Source organism: Ambystoma mexicanum, chromosome 7q, assembly GCF_040938575.1.
Source record: "Ambystoma mexicanum isolate Mex_15411 chromosome 7q, UKY_AmexF1_1, whole genome shotgun sequence".
NCBI classification, from domain to species: domain Eukaryota; kingdom Metazoa; phylum Chordata; class Amphibia; order Caudata; family Ambystomatidae; genus Ambystoma; species Ambystoma mexicanum.
The window spans coordinates 592,343,897-592,358,335 of NC_090941.1; positions in this window are offsets into that span (position 1 = coordinate 592,343,897).

Here is a 14,439-nt window from a genome sequence, read left to right on the forward strand (position 1 = left end):
GTCCCCCAATTCACCCTGCCTCCCTTGAATCAATCATCACTTTATGTGCTATGTGTCGATTAGTTCACTGTGGTTGGCCGCGAAACTGCATCTTCTTGTCTCGAAAAAGTTCTGATATCTCTGTCTGGGCGGGTGCCAAGCATAGGTGTGCATCAGTGCCTATTCTAGCTTGTGTGGTCACATGCTACCACAACATGGATTTGCCTCATTTCTTTCAATTTGTGTATTTGATTTTCGTTTCACCCGCCACCTGCCTCCGCCTTCTTATCTCAATTCTTCAGAGACAGGATATTCTGTTCTTAGCTTCAATTAAAAGTAGCTACTGTTCATAGCTTCTATCGATGTGACCTTGGCTTCCCTGGCACAAGCTGCCTCTGCCAAATTTTGATTCAGCTTTCTTTCCTTGTGTCTCCTAGAATATGAATCTTCTTGCGTTTGGCCTATGGTAACCTGGGTCAGTTCTGCTTTTTAGTGCAACGTGGAATAGCACTTATACAATGTGCTTCATTTTGAGGTAGATTGTGTACAATGGCGCTTGCCGCTCTATTCTTCTACTTAGCATAGCAAGCCACACTGTTTTCTTAGCTTTCTTGCAGTTACATGCATATGTACAGGCGTTAGCTGGTTGAATATCTTCATCCTGCTTACAACTTTAAGCTGCTTTGTACTCTAACATCGCTTTCTTCTTATAGGTTCACAACATCCTTAGTCATGGTGTTTTGTCTTTTCGTGTCGTCCTTTGGTTGTCATTTCTTCTATGGGTGCGATAGTCCAGTCCCTCGTGACATCACAATTCGTCTTCTATTAAGGACTTTTTGGTTTCTTCCTGTACAGTACTTAAGCAGTCTTCATTTCATCTCATTTCATGGTAAGGATTTCTTAATGGGTACCTTTCTGCCCATTGGTGTTTGGTTATTGGTACTTCAATAGGTATTGTTCTTCTGATAGGCAATAGGCATAGCCCTATTGTGTCTCTCTACTGGTTTATTTGCTCCTCAAATGTCACGTATTTCGGTGTGAACGTTCCTGGTACTTCAAAATGGGTGATTGGAGTGCAGGCTTTATTTGGAACCTTCTCTATAGTCCTCTCTCTGGTCAATTCATCAACCACTTCCACTTACTCATTTGGATTCGTCTTACTTGGTTCTTCTGTATTCATCTTCACTTCATCTTCTTGGTTTATTCCTTCTTCATCTTCTGGGTCTGTACATGATGGTTTGAAGAAGTGTCTCTTTGGAGTCCATATTATTATCACTCCTTTCAGGCTTCCTGATTTCCTTACATGTTCATCTTTGTTCCATGTCATCAACTGACATTGGCTGTTTGGGCTGCAGTAAATCCATTTTCCTTCATAATTTCTACGTTTTCTGGGATAAATAAACTTTGTACCTTCTGGTGCGTGCTTGCTGCCTTCAGAAAGTCTCTTATTTCTTCATCAGTCAGATCTCTGGGCTTCTATCCTGGTTTGACATCAATCATGATCTTCATCCCTATGGCTTTCTTTGCACTTTTCTGGCATTGCGAGATTATTACCTTGATAACACAAAATCCTTGTAATATCATCACTAGCAAGGCTCCTAGAAACGTGAATGCATCCGCCATCCATTGTGGAACCCATGAAAACAGCGATCTAAATCAGGTGTCATCATCAACTTCGTTGGTTTCATTGATCATCTGGTACTGCAGGTTTGTCAGCATACTTATAGCTTCTGTTAAAGTTCCATTTTCCGCGTCGTGAGACGATATAAACGTGCAACATGATTCTCCTATTTTTACACAAACTCCTCCATCCATAGCTGTGATCATGTCAAGTACATATCTGTTCTGGAGAGTCATCAGTCGGATGGCTCTTAACTCTTCCTTGATCACATTTAATCCTTTTATGGTCATGTTGATGGTCTGCAGCAACTCCCATCTCGTTATCTGTAACCATTTAATATTTACTCCAAATTGGATTTGTGGCATGAAAATCGTTGTGAACACTGATGAGGTGAGGCTGAACAGCCTGTGTTCGTATGGGATTGCATGAAATGCTTCTTCTGATTTAGCAGAGAAGTAATTCTCTCTCTTCATTCGGGTTATTAGTTCCACAGATCTCTTATTCCTCAGGTGAGCAGCTGCTTTCAGGAAACTGTCAATATTCTGGTCACTTTTCGGGATCACTAATGGTGGAACATGGGTGTTCACTATTGTGCATATGCCTCCCCTTTTTTTCGGCAGTCTAATGTATGCTTTGGATCCACATGCCCAATAATGATCTATGATCATTGCAGTCCCATGAGTCATTCCCAGAGCCTCAAAAATGTGTCCGCAGTTCTGATTCTCCCCCATTTTTCTTGTGCCATTGTTCCTGAAGAACTATTTTGGGCTTTCTAGTGGCACTATATGCAAGGGTCCTCCTCTGTCTTCGACCCATGTTAATAGTCTTGTAGGTTTAGGCCATAGTGGTTTGCACAGCCTTTGTGAGTTTTCAATTGCTTCCTTGCAGGCTCCGAGGACCATCCATGCTCTGCAGATCACTACTCCTTTCTCCCATCTGTCTGGTGAGAGCACTGTTCCCCAAATCTGTATTTGGCCTATGTTTTTCCAAATGTGAGCGTCTGCTGGAGTTTTCCCTTGGACATTTAGTTTTGGGTTCACTTCCCATCTGATTCCTGCTCCTTTAACTCCAGGCTTCTTATACCTGATCACATGATTCCTAGTATGAGCTCTGTGTCTTAATGTCCTGAACATAATCATCTTCATCGGGATAAGCTGTTTCAGTTGCCCATATCAGTCGAGGCATCACTTCCCATGAACTGGCCTCTGGTCTTCCACATTGCTACGTGTGAGAGACCGTGTGCTTTCTGGACATTGATTTCTACAACTACGTAGATCTTGGATTTACCCATGCTGTACGGTAGGAGTGCGCAAACAAAGCATTCCCCTTCGGAATTTCGTCTTCCAACGTCCTTCATGTGCTGGTACCAAATGTTGTTACCTAAGTGTGCTGTTTTATCCAGGTAATCGTTCAGTTCATTGTCGTCTTAAAGCATGCTCCTCTTGATTCTTAAGGTTTTAATGTAGTTTGCTATTACTACATCTCTGAATGCTTCTGTATGGCTCTTTCTTGCTGGAGGGTTCCCAGGTAACCTGGTCCATGATGCAGGCTTCTTCATCTGCGCCATTTGAGTGGACAGTGGTCTGGCAGCTCTTTTCTTTTCTTCATACATTTTTTTCCTGCTGGATGCACCAGCCTGGCACTGGTCCGGTATATGGCTGCACTGTGGAACTGGTAATTGTCCCTTGTGTTGGAACGAACATGCTGAGTAATGCAGTTTATGCAGTTTTGTTTTTCAACTCCTCATGCAGTTTCCTCGCTCTGGCTATGTGCGGGAATAGTAAGTCAACTAACATTTGCATCCGTGCAGAGAGTTTTTCTGAGTTGGCCTTTGTTTTCTGAAGAGTTTCTTATATTACTGCCTCTGTTGGCTTTTCTTTGAACTCTTCTTGTTTTCTCATTACAGCTTCTCTGACGTTTCTTATGGCACGCAGTCCCTTCCTTTCTGCTGCTTTGGTTTGTGGTTCTGCAGTCATTGATACTAGGCCTGTTTCGTGTACATGCAGTGTTTGTATGCGTGCAGTTGTCAGTCATGTCACTCCATTCATCTCTTGCCGACCCTGTCTCCGGCTTTTCTTTTCATTCGTTACCACAAGTGGGTGTGTATCATTGCTAATTACATCCATTTCGAGTTCATTTATTCCTCCGTAAGATCTTCTAGGGACTGTAATGACCATATAAGGTCTGGGTGCTTTTGTGGATTTCATGCGTGTATCATCAGGTGGGTGCACTGAAATTGGAATGCTTCGTGCCTCAATAAAGAATGCAATTCTGATCGTTAATGACATTAAAATAATGATAAATACAATGCATAAGTACGTTGTGGTTCGATATGTGAGGCGACAGCATTTCCTTCCAGAGAAGTGGGGGTGCCTCTCTGCTTGTGGGAGGACCAGGTTACTGCTCTGGGCCCCCATCTCGATCATTCGCCAAATGTCAATGTTATTATTCCCTTAGCCAATATCGTCTCTCGAGTTCTGTGTTTATGACTGTCTAGTGCTCCGAAAGTATCCCCACTCTTGCGAGTGACAATTGTCTCTTATTTCAGGATACAGTACTTGTGCTAAACTATGGGAAAAATCAAATTAAGTAATACTTCAGTGAGCCCCCTTTACTGTGTATGTTCAAAGTAGGCAAGTTCCCAGTCCACTCCCCGAATCTGCTTCAGTCGTGAGCACATGTTAGACACTGAGAAGTATGATTCCATGCAGGAGCATTTCCATCTGTGCCACATTAGCTGGATCTCTGATGAAGGTGAGGACATCAATCTCAATAGGTCTCCCCACCAGCACTGGAAAGTCAGTGACTAGGTAAAAGAGGACATTGTGTGCCAATCTGCTGTCTTCTGGTGACAGGGACATCTGTCCAGTCTTCGTTGAGATTCAGGATCATATGTTTTTTCCTTGATTTAAACAATGTCTGCACTGGCCATTTGCATGAAGTGCGGCCAGAATTATGGTTTTATCTAAAAGATGGCTTAAGAGTTCAGCGTTTGCTGGGTCTTGAAGAAATGTACGAGTGTCCATTGTTCTTCCGACAATGGTTGGACAGTCTTCAATTATGCGAAGTAACACCGTGACGATAAACTCATTTATTTTTTCCTGTGTCTGGAACATTTGCTTCTATCTCACTGTATTCAGGGAGTATAATAAATTGTTGGGCAATGACAGTAAGCAGTTGTCTTATTATTTTTTCGTTTTCAGGGCCTTGGAGAAAGTCTGTGACACTTGTGAGCCTTCCTACCAATGACGTATATGATCCTAGCACTAGGTTGAAATAGGTGACCACGTCCTTTTTGATGTCTCTACTGTGGGACACCATAGGTGATTCTGAATTAGGTTTCAGTGTGGAAGGAATCTGGGTACTGTATTTTCTTCCAATTTATGTGTCCTCGCTCAAAATTTGGCAAAGTCTTTTTCTTATCAAAGCTTCAGCGTGCCTCATCCAAAGTTCAGAGTCAACAGACTATGTTTGTGGCTTTCACGTGCAATTTTCTTCTTCACCCTGCAACTACGATATATAGAGTGTCTGTTTTTATGTCCTTTTCCCCTTTTTTGCTTAGAGGAATGTCCAAAATGAAGCCACAACTTTTGTACAAATGTTCTTTGTCTTTGTCTAGCTGGTCATGCATCCTTCTTCCTCGTCATGGATCTCGTCTGCATGTGCTGTGGTTCTTCCCCGTTGCTCATTGCTTCCTCTCATTGGGGTGCAGGCTGGGGGCCTTCTCCGATGTAGGGTTTGATATCACAGAGAAAAATCCATGCTCTTCTGCCCTGTAGCTTCACAGCGGTAGGAGTGCAGTCCTCTATGATAAAAGGACAGTTGAATCTTGGCTCGTCCAACGTTTTCCTTGTATGGTTTCTCACCAAGACGGCTTCTCCGGGGAAGATGAGTGGAACACGTAGACCTTGAACTGAGTCTGATGCAGTGTCTCCCTCTGTGTTCTGTGCTGCGCTGCACCCTTTTCATCGTCGCTGAAGCTGGTCTGAAATTACAGTAAGGCAAGATGTCATACAGTTCAGATAGTTTTGAATTTCAGACCCTAAAACCTCTTCTGTTGACTGGGCATCACATCTAGCTCTATCTCTGGGTGTTAGAGGAGTTCTCATTCTTCTTCCTGTGGCTATCTCGTGTGGCGTAAGATGATGGTCGGACCCCGGTTGGTTCTGAAGTGCATACAATGCCAGTGGAAGGCAGTGCAATCATCCCTTCTTTAGAGTAAGCTTCAACTTGGCTATACTTTCCTTTAACAAGCCGTTGAGCTTCTCATAGAATTTATTACCTTGCGGATGATACGCCGACGAGTACTTGTGCTTTATACCAAGCAGCACGCTAATCTGTTCGAACACTGCATTGACAAAGTGAGGGCCATTATCTGATCTCATGACTTCGCACACCCCCCTCCTGGAGAACACTTCCCTCACTAAAAATGTGGCTGCACAGGTAGAGTTTGGATGTGTACATGGACCTGCCTCTATCCATCTAGAGAATGGACACACGACAACAATTAAGTATCTGTACCCGTTACATACTTGAATCATGTCGACGTAATCGACATGCAAGTGCTGAAAAGGCCCATTTGGCCTGAGGATGACTCCTCTCATTATTTTTAGTGTGTGCCCAGCAGTGAATTGCCTGCAGATAGTGCAGTTCACCATAAAGAATGCAACATGCTCAGCTAAATTCGGTATGAACCAGTCTTCCGTGAGCGTTGCTGCTAGATTCTCCTTTGTCATATGCGCCGGGTAATGTAACTGTTTCAGCGCTATTTTTAATAGGGCTACAGGCATTACTGGTTTACCAGTGCTGTCATGTCACTACAAGCTGTCAGAGGGGTTTAAAGAACACCGTCGACATTTCCACAGGTTCTTCTCTTCCTGCGGTGCCTCTCCTTGGAGTTCCATTAACTATGTTTGCCCCAAATTGTTGTAACCTTCAGGTGCAGTTCGTGTAAGCATCATTAGTCCATTGGCATGGATAGCTTCCACTGCTATAACCGTCTATTTTAATCAACGGGTTTGATATGATCACTTCATAAGCAGAAGCTCTCTGAGATGTCAATGTGCCCTTTGGTTTCTCTAGAAGGGCAAATAATGAGTGCTCGACGTACAACATCATGGAGCATCCCATCACAATGGTTCTCGCCTTCTCTATGACGAACGCTGTGGCAGCTAAACTTTGTTTGCAGGGAAAATGACCTCTCATTACTGGGTCCAGATTCCCACTGTAGTATGCCAGGGGCTTCTACCCCCAGGAGTTTCTTTGAACGAGCACTGCCATCATAACGCTGCAATCTGTGTGTGAAAACAGGAAACATTCCTCTGCATAATTGGGAATTCCGAGAACTGGAACTGTACAAATCACTCACTTGTGTTCAGCAAACCCTTCCTCCATTGCCTCAGACCATTCAATCTTTTCTTTCATTACTTGGCCCTTGTTTAGGGCCTGAAGTAAAGGCTTAGTATAAGAGCTGTAATCGAAAACCCATGCCCTCACATAGTTGCACAGGCCTAGAAAGCTCTGCATTTGCTTTATCGTGTGTGGCTTAGCCGTGTTGAATATGGCTTCAGCCCTTTCTGGCGTCACTTTCTTTCCTTCATGTAAGATCAGCTGGCCCTATATACAGCACTTCCTGTTGACAATATTGTAACTTTTCCTTGTCAACCTTATATCTTTTCTCAGCCAGTATAGTCAGTAGTTGAATAGAATCGTACCTACATTGCTCTTCTCTTGTGCTGCAGATTAGGATGTCATCCACATATTGTAAGACAACACTTTCTAGTGCAATATTGCTCAAATCCATCTGCCGGACTCTGTTGAAAATAGACGGAGACTCACAGTATCCCTGTGGCAGCCTTGTGTTTTTCAGACGCATTTGTCTGAACATGAATGACGGTAGATCCTGTGAGTCACTGTGCAACGGGATTGAGAAAAATGCATTTTCAAGTCAATTACCATGAAATATTTTGCCTCAACGGGTATATTACATAGAATTGTAGCCGGGTTAGGGACTAAAGGGAACTCAGCCTCAGCAATATCATTTATTGGAGGTAAATCCTGAATTAAACACCAAGACCATCCCTTTGATTTTTTGACAGGATACACGGATGTCACTAAGATGCCCTGGTCCATCATGGCAGAAATTGTCTTTGAAATCCCCTCATCTGCCTCTCTGGACATGGGATATTGTCAGGCTCTTCATAGAATTGCTCCTGGTTTTAGTTTAATGCTTACTTCTCCAACCCCCTTCAAGAGACCCACGTCATAGGGTCCGGTAGTCCACACTGTGACAGGCACTTTAGCTATAGCATCATTAAAATATTCAGGACGTTTTAGTGCCAACATCATTCTCTGTGGTACTTCTCTTTTAATCATCTTTACCAGAAAAGTGAGATTTACTTCTACCATTGTCTCTCCCATTTCTGCTTGTTATTCAAATAGATCGTCATCGGTGATGTCAGTCACTCGATATCCTTCTTCGATGGCGATTATTGCGCGCCACTGTCTGCCCTCGTTATCGTAACCGTCAACCAAAACGAATTTCCCTCGCACTGCAGCTGTGTGTATCATCAAGGGAAATACTTGTCCCTCCTCCTCATGCATCGGTATTCTTGGTCTGAATAGGAACTCATCAGGTGTTCTCATGATTTTGTCTCCAAGGCCTGGCAATCCTGTCATAAGCACATGCATGCCATAATGCAAAATATTCCGGCCCTAATGGTATGGCCTTCATGGCTATGTGTCCTGAGTATGCTCTAATCATTTCGCATACATTTGAGTAGTGCATCCCTGGAGTGGAACATGCTATGCCCTCCTCTGTGAATGAGATTGCCATGTTCAACTTTGTCATTAAGTCTCAACTCAAGATATTTACTGGGGTCTGATGTGAGTATAATAAAGGTACATTCATTTCGCACTCTCTATCTATGGCCTCGCCGGACAAGGAAAACTTGCCTTCATGTATGCACGAGCATGTTGCACCTGTGTCCACTAGGAAGGAATATTCTTCACCCCCTATAACAACATCTACCCTAGGTTCCCTGTGAGGGTCTGGTGTCACTGATAGGATAGAGAACATCACGGTTCCCAGTGAGCTGTCCCAGTTTGTATACTTGCGGATTTCCCCCATTCCCAAATTTACTTCCCCTTCCAGGGTTTGGAGTCTGCCCTGTGCTCATTGCCTGTGACACTTGCAACAGTGCCTGCTGGGATTGTCTTTGTGGGAAATTCCCCATGCTCTGAGGTTGTGCTCCTTTTTGCACTCCTGGCGCATGTTGTTGCACAGTGTGATTCTGTGCAATGCCCTGTTGTAAAACTGCAGGTGGATTCGCCATGCCTGCTCCCGTTCCTTGGCCGTACTGTATCATGCCTTGATTTCTGCATGTGCGCGTCAAATGCCCTGTCATTCCACACAGCCAACATACTGGGGTGGTCAGATTATTTGCCCATTTGACATATCCGGGTTTCCATTTTGCATGTTTTGGAAGCCTCCTTGGTTATTTTGGAAACCTCCCTGATTGCTCTGCCATGCTCTTGTGCTAAATCCTCTTCCCCGTGGGTAAAACCATACATTACCCTGATTTTTCTGTTGTGGACTAGCCACCTGCTGCATGCTTTGTTCAGCTGTGCTAGTTAGCATGGCTCCTTCATCATACTTTGATAGTTTCTTCTGCACCAATTTCGCTTCCTCTCCCTTTCGAGTTGCTTCCTTTTTGTGATTCTTTTCCTGCAGTAGTGCACAATAATGTGTGATAGTCAACTGTATATTAGCCCAAGGTTTAGCCTCAACTCCTACCAATTTCTTGAGTTGTTTCTGCGCTGGTTCTGGCAACCTTTTGCACAATATATGGTAAAACACAGGTATTGATTTCGTCCAAAATTCATGCGTTTTGAACACCAACGCGTCATGGAAATTCTGTATATAAATTAACGGATCCTCAGAATCCTTCATTTTGCGAGTCATTATACCTCCCACATCGGAAGTATCTGGGTCAAGTACTCATAGCGCTTTCCATACTGCTGCTCTACAATTGTTAAATGGTGCTCTGTCATGTGCAGTTTTAATTGTGGTTACGCCAGGGTAACCTGCTCGTGCCCACACATCGTCTGCTCTCTCACCAAGTACGGTGATAAGGAGACCCTTAATGTCCCCAATAGCTAACATGTTTCCTCCTGTCATTTTTTCTAACTCATGTATCCATTTTCCGGCTCCCGATGTCAGCATTGGAAGCTTGTTTTTCAAGTTCACTCGATCCATGTGTGGCCATGGAATATATTGTGGTCTCACTCCCCCTTTCTCTAGTAGCGGAAATCTGAATGCGTAGTCCTCTTTCTCTTCTCTCATTGTTCTTCTGTCTATTGCAGGGGTAATATTCCTGCATCGCTGTCTACCTGGCAATGTCCTTAGTCTGTCTACATAGGGCGGTGAAGACACCCCCCTCTGACCATGAGATACTCCTTCATGTTGGTCACACTGCGTGGCTGACTCTGATGCCCTCGGTGCAGATTCGCTAGTGTCTGACCATTGTATCCCTTTTTCCCTTGGGAGTCGTCTTTCACTCCGCCTCCCTTCTTCATTTTCCTCGCGCTCCTCCCTGTCGGAGTCGGACATTGTTTGTCCCCAATTCACACAACTTCTTGTGTCTTTATTGTTTCTGCTGATTTCTAATCTGTCCAGGGATAGTTCCCTATTCCCACTACTTAGGGTGATATCCGTCGTACGGCTGAGTGCTCTCTAGGTGCTCGTCTTCCCCCTCCCTTGGGGTATTTGTTCTAGCCCCATTTCATCATATATTCTATCAATCGTTTCTCCAATGCTTCTGGTTTCGAAGTCATCTTCGATATTTACCCTAGATGTGCCTGGTACTGAATTGTATGCAGGAAAGAATTATTTGATGTCTTCCCAGTCTACAACTGGATCAGGTTTTTTAACCTCCCTCTCCAAATACTCAAGCTCGCATGCTCTCTGTCTTCGCTTGCGTTCGATATCGTCATCAAATTCTTTGTGCTTCCTCGCCTCTTCTCTGACCCTATCTTCTTCCTTTCTCTTTTCATTTCTACATTCATCTGCCCTTCGAATTTCCTCATCTCTTTGTCTCCTTATTCTTTTCTCACATATCCTTTGCTCTTCTTCTAACCTTTGCTGTTTCTGTCTATCTTGATCGTAGGCTGATCTTGGGTTGTGATCAACCTGTTTTTCTTGCTCTTCGCAATATAGCTGTTCTCGCCTTTATCTGTCTTTCCTTCTTATCCTTTTGTCTCTTAACTCCTTTTCTTTCCCCTTTCTCTGTGTCTCATCTAACCTCTCCTTTTTTCTTGCGTCACCAATGCCTTTACCATCGAATTTCAATAACATTTTCCTCCCATCCATTCATCTTTCATGAATGCTATCTCATCAGTTCTGTCTTTGCTCCCTTTCCATCTCTTCCCTTCTCTCTCCTTGTCGAGAGATGCACTTATCTGTGCCTGATATTTCCTTTCATCATCACGTCTCCACTTGTCTCAAGTGTGCTAATGGAGTTATGTCTTCCATGCTTAAATCTGTTCCCTTTACTCTTATACCACACTTGTCAATGCTTTTGTGTGGTTTAAACAACTTCTGACAATATGAGCGAGCACCAAAAACCGCAAACTCCAATCCAAATTTTCACAAAAATGTTATATATTCTAATTTTTTCAAAGACATCAATTTGTGTGCGATTCCATCTCAGCTATTGAATCGCACCCATTTTTAATCAGTTCTCTCATAAATATTTCACAAATGACGTCACAACCAAACATGTAAGACAGACGCATGACAGATTTGACGGACACCAGCTGGATACAAATATCTCTGCCTATAATCATTACCCCTTCGTGGAGTGTAAACGTACCCCTGTCACGACGTCTTTAAACTTCGTGGTAGCCTAATCGTTCCCTATTATGTGGGACTCTGGGTACACATTTCTTCTAGCCGCTATATTAGCGTAGGAATAAGGTGAATCCTCTCACTTCTCGGGCATCTCCCACAGTAACCTCTCTCTTCTCGGGTGTCCTCCTGGGTAACCCTTTATTTATTTAATTATTCTCAAGTCATTATCCCCTTATATATATTCAGTCTTGTCTACTTCTGACTATTTTTGTTTTCCCTCCTCCCTCCATTACCTTTTCCCTTTACTTGTTCTAAGGCATGCACTATTTGCCAAAGCACTCAATTTTTTGCTTCACTCATCGTTCGAATTGGTTCGTCTCTGGACCCTCGGGATCATCGCCTTTGTTACCGCCTCCTTCAGCTTTTCGCTCGCTCAGCTGCCCGTAGGGATGGGAAGGGAAGTGTGGGAAAACGGGTCCCTTCAGGTCCCTTCTGCAGATTCTTGCTTTCGCTACCATTTTCTACGGGGAGCTTCACGGTCTACTCAGCCGAATGGCAAAGGACTTGCAGTATTGCCGAAGACCTAGAGTTACTTTATGTCGACGGTCAATAGATGTCTTATTTTAATCAATAATCGATAGTCGATAAACCATCAAATCTCTGCTACCAAGTGTACTGGTGAGACCCCCGGCCAGCCCATAGAGTTAGGGTTTCCTCCAGAGTACTTTAAGACAAGATAGCTGCACCTTGAGATGGATGGGGGCGCAGGTTTTCTTACTCCAGCACCAATCAATAAGGACAACTCAATGGTTTGGCAAAGGGGATTTCGTTTAATTACAAGTACAAAAACGATCAAACATGGAAATCAACAGTGATGCGATAGTCTGTCTCGTTCAACTCCCTCAAACTTCATACAAAACACAACGTTTCTACTCAAAACACGTCATAATCTGACGTGTAACACTCAAAAGTTAACATGCAATTCTATTGGTTAAGAAAAGGTAACTTTAATATAGGTGCTATATCTGTGTATGGTAACGGAGTGAGGAGATTGGATAAACACTGTCAGCTGGGCATCTAAGCCCTTCCTTCAAAAATGACTAATGTAGACGTCACTAAAAGTACGACATCTCATTGGTTCTACTAACTATAGGACCCTAGATTATTTGGTCCATTGTGATAAGGTTGGCATCAACCCCATGCATAAATCACCACTTTGCTTAGCAGCATGCAGAACGGTGAACCAGGTGCAGGGTGTCCCCCAATTCACCCTGCCTCCCTTCAATCAATCATCACTTTATGGGCTATGTGTCAATTAGTTCACTGTGGTTGGCCTCGAAAGTGCATCTTCTTGTCTTGAAAAAGTTCTGATATCTCTGTCTGGGTGGGTGCCAAGTGTAGGTGTGAATCAGTGCCTCTTCTAGCTCAGGTGGTCACGTGCTACCAGACCATGGATTTGCCTTGTTTCTTTTCATTTGTGTATTTGATTTTCATTTCACCCGCCACCTGCCTACGCCTTCTTATCGAGATTCTTCAGAGACAGGATATGCTGTTCTTAGCTTCAATTAAAAGTAGCTACTGTTCATAGCTTCTATCGATGTGACCTTGGCTTCCCTGGCACAAGCTGCCTCTGCCGAATTTTGATTCAGCTTTCTTTCCTCGTGTCTGCTAGAATATGAATCTTCTTGCGTTTGGCCTATAGTAACCTGGGTCGCTTCTGCTTTTTAGTGCAAAGTAGACTAGCACTTATACAATGTGCTTCATTTTGAGGTAGGTTGATGTAGGTTGTGTACAATGGCGCTTGCCGCTCTATTCTTCTACCTAGCATAGCAAGGCGCACTGTTTTCGAAGCTTCCTTGTGGTTAAAAGCATATGCACAGGCATTAGCTGGTTGAATATCTTCATCCTGCTTACAACTTTAAGCTCCTTTGTACTCTAACATCGCTTTCTTATTATAGGTTCACGACATCCTTATTCATATTCATGGTGTTTTGTCTTTTCATGTTGTCATTTGGTTGTCATTTTGTTCGTCCAGTCTCTCGTGACGTCACCATTCGTCTTCAATTAAGGACTTTTTGGTTTCTTCCTGTATAGTACTTAAGCAGTCTTCATTTCGTCTCATTTGCTGGTAGGTTTTTCTCAATTGGTACCTTACTGCCCATGGTTGTCTGGTTATTGGTACTTCAATAGGTATTGTTCTTCTGATAGGCACTGGGCAGAGCCCTACTGCGGCTCTCTGCTGGTTTATTTTCTCCTCATACATCACGTATTTCGGTGTGAACGTTCCTGGTACTTCAAAATGGACGACTGGAGTGCAGGCTTTATTTGGGATCCTTTGCTTTCAACAAACATTTTCACAGCTGCATTTAACAAGAATCAATCAGCAGCCTTCTGCATTGATCCATGTCCTATGCACTCACTAGGCATCCAAGATGGTGCTCTTTTATTTTGTTTAATGATGTTATTTCAGACTATAGTCTGTCATTTATGTTTACTCCAGGTTCTACGTGTTCCTACATAAACGCCTCTGTCCTGTATGAGAATGGGAAGGGCTTGCAACTCGTATTTTATCAGACTGAGGTGTAAGAGGATTCAATTCAACACTACAGCTAAGTCAACGCCTAGTCTATAATACTGAATGAAAACCCTTATTGATATAACTTTATGTCCAGTTCATGCGTTCTGGATGACTACCCCGATATAACACCCCTCTCTTGGAATCCCCCTGACCCCGCTGAGCCAAGAAGTAGTTCTGTTTTGCAAGTTTAAAAGGTTTATTTGATAATTTAAAATATATATATATCACACTTTATAATAAATTAATAATTGAATAGCACACTTAATCTGATATGATAAAGATTAGCAACGGAGAATCTGGCACTAACACGCTTCTCTAATCAATAAGGAGTTGACAAGGAATGGATAAGGTAGCACACTGGTAAATAGGTACAGAAGTATAATGTGGTAGAGAATGCTTTATAGAGTTCAA